Source organism: Microcaecilia unicolor, chromosome 8 (genome assembly GCF_901765095.1).
Source record: "Microcaecilia unicolor chromosome 8, aMicUni1.1, whole genome shotgun sequence".
In the NCBI taxonomy this organism is placed as follows: domain Eukaryota; kingdom Metazoa; phylum Chordata; class Amphibia; order Gymnophiona; family Siphonopidae; genus Microcaecilia; species Microcaecilia unicolor.
The window spans coordinates 181,660,690-181,663,452 of record NC_044038.1 but is presented as its reverse complement, the minus strand read 5'-3'; positions in this window follow the sequence as shown (position 1 = coordinate 181,663,452).

The following is a 2,763-nucleotide window of genomic DNA, read 5'->3' as shown; positions in this document are numbered from 1 at the left end:
ACAGCGTCTGATGTCTCAGTCTCACATTTAATGCGTGGGACTTGCTTGGTATTTCTGCCAATGCTCTGTTTCTCCTTGCTTCCTGGTCTCCCTGTGACATTCTGCAGGGCAAATACAAGCAACTTGGGAGGGGGAGGGACTGGGAGGGGAACCCAACAGGCTGCTGAGACATCCCTAGCCAGAGCAGTGAGATCAGGATGCTGCTGATGTGGCAAACTCCCCTTAACCCCCACCCTTTTGAGGCTGCTTTTAACTCATTCACCGATTTAATACTCAGCCCCATAATATATGAAACTCCTGAATCCCTCATTAGTCCTGTTTGACTGTCTTGAGTAGATTGTAAGTTTGGTCGAGCAGGGACTGTCTTACCTATTTGTCTACAGTAGCGCTGCAGAAATGATAAGTAGTAGTTATAATCATCACAATTTATAATACTGTTCCTACGTTTCCTATTTTTACTGTATTCTTTACCATGTAAGATGCTTTCTTTTACTATGTAAGCCGCACTGGACCTGCTGTGTGTGGGAAAGAGCGGGGTACAAATGTAATAAATAAATAAATAATATATTATCAGTCCAAAACCATTGCACTGGTGCAAAAATAATAAAATAAAACAGGAACAATCTAAGGGTTTATTTTGCTAAACTGGCTGGCACTACTGTCAGCGCATGGGTTTCTGATGTGCTGTGGCCACTTCTAGCGTGGCAGTAAAATGGCCACAGCTTTTTTTTGTTTTTAATGGCCACATGGCCATTATACAGTAAGGGCTCCCGTACTACTCCTGCATTAATCAGGTAGTGCATGGTAATGCGACCACGCTATCCAATTAGTGCAGAGATGCCTATTCTCAATAACAGATTATGGACTTGTCCTCCAGGAACTCATCCAAATGTGTACGAGTCTGATCAAACGCCAAAGTGAAAACACATATTGGCACCTGTTTTCTGCACTTAATTATAAGCCTTTCAAGTGGAAAAAATTGAAAAGCGTATGTTGAAAGGTGCAGAAGAACACGCTGGTGTGTGTTTTAATTCCAGATTTGCCTGGGCATGTGCACAAGAGCTGTGTTTACTGTAAAACTCTTGTGCGCATGCGCCAGGCACATTCCTTCCCCTTACTTTCAGTCTCACAGCATGTGAGTATTGTGTTCAGTACTGGTCTCCGTATCTCAAAAAAGATATAGTAGAATTGGAAAAGGTACAGCGAAGGGCGACGAAAATGATAGTGGGGATGGGACGACTTTCCTATGAAGAGAGGCTGAGAAGGCTAGGGCTTTTCAGCTTGGAGAAGAGACGGCTGAGGGAGATATGATAGAAGTGTATAAATAATGAGTGGAATGGATCGGGTGGATGTGAAGCGACTGTTCACGCTATCCAAAATACTAGGACTAGAGGGCATGAGTTGAAGCTACAGTGTGGTAAATTTAAAACGAATCGGAGAAAATTTTTCTTCACCCAACGTGTAATTAGACTCTGGAATTCATTGCCGGAGAACGTGGTACGGGCGGTTAGCTTGACGGAGTTTAAAAAGGGGTTAGATAGATTCCTAAAGGACAAGTCCATAGACCGCTATTAAATGGACTGGAAAAATTCCTCATTTTTAGGTATAACTTGTCTGGAATGTTTTTACGTTTGGGGAGCGTGCCAGGTGCCCTGGATCGGTGACAGGATGCTGGGCTAGATGGACCTTTGGTCTTTCCCAGTATGGCACTACTTATGTACTTATGTACATATGATTTCCATGTTATTAGCACTGAGCTGCTAAGTTGTTTTTTTTTTTTGTGCTGTTTGCTTTAGCGCCAGAGTTCTGAGCATCAGGACCCATGTTGTGCTTGAATGAGGGATGCACAGAGAGTCTCTAGAGGAAAATGGCAAAGAAAATAATTAGTATATTTTCTTAAATGTGTTTTCCTGGAAGGACGTTGTAGCACTTAATGATATTGAAATCTGGAGAAACCAGAAAGTTAACATGTCTGACAATGATTTTGTCTGTCTTGAAATTTTCCCTTTTAATAATTTTTGGAAAATAAACCTGATAAATGTCTGTGTGAAGAAATGTACGTCTTAATTAACAGATTATAAAGCACTGTTGGGAAAAAAAAAAGCTTCTTGTTTTTTAAAAAAAAAAAAAACTCCAGAGAAAGTCTGTGTGGCAGAGAGAATTCAATGTTTTATTGGAAACTGCTTGAAACTGTGTAAACAGCAGTATATAATAATCTTTACAATAAAAAATTGAATAAGAGTAAAAGTAAAACTGCTAATGGAATGCAGCACAAGGGAGCTGCAGAGGCAGAATAGGGACACCAGTCAGACGGACAGGATAGAGTGAGCCTGGGAAGGCCTGAGGCCTCTGCAGGATCAGAGCAAGGAGAACAGGATCATCTTACCTGTGTGCTCTGTGCACTTTACAACGGTGTTTATACAGCTTGAGACAAGCAACTGCAGAATTTTGCACAGAAACCTTCGTGCCCAACCTCACTTGGCCAGACCTCCTGTACTGCTGGCTAACAGAGGACATTTTGAAATGCCTCAGTACTACTGCCAAGACTACTCCAGCCAACTCCCTGATGTAAAACAAACAACACCTAGGCCAAGGGATCCACACCAGTCCCTTTGTAACCTGGAGGGACCCCCCCCCCAACTCCCAAAATGCAATGTTCTGAACTGAGTACAGGGCTGGTTTCAAGGCTGTTGTGCATCTGGTGTTACCACACAGGTTATCACTGCTGCTTCTCTTCAAACCTGACTCTCCGTCCAGGAGAAC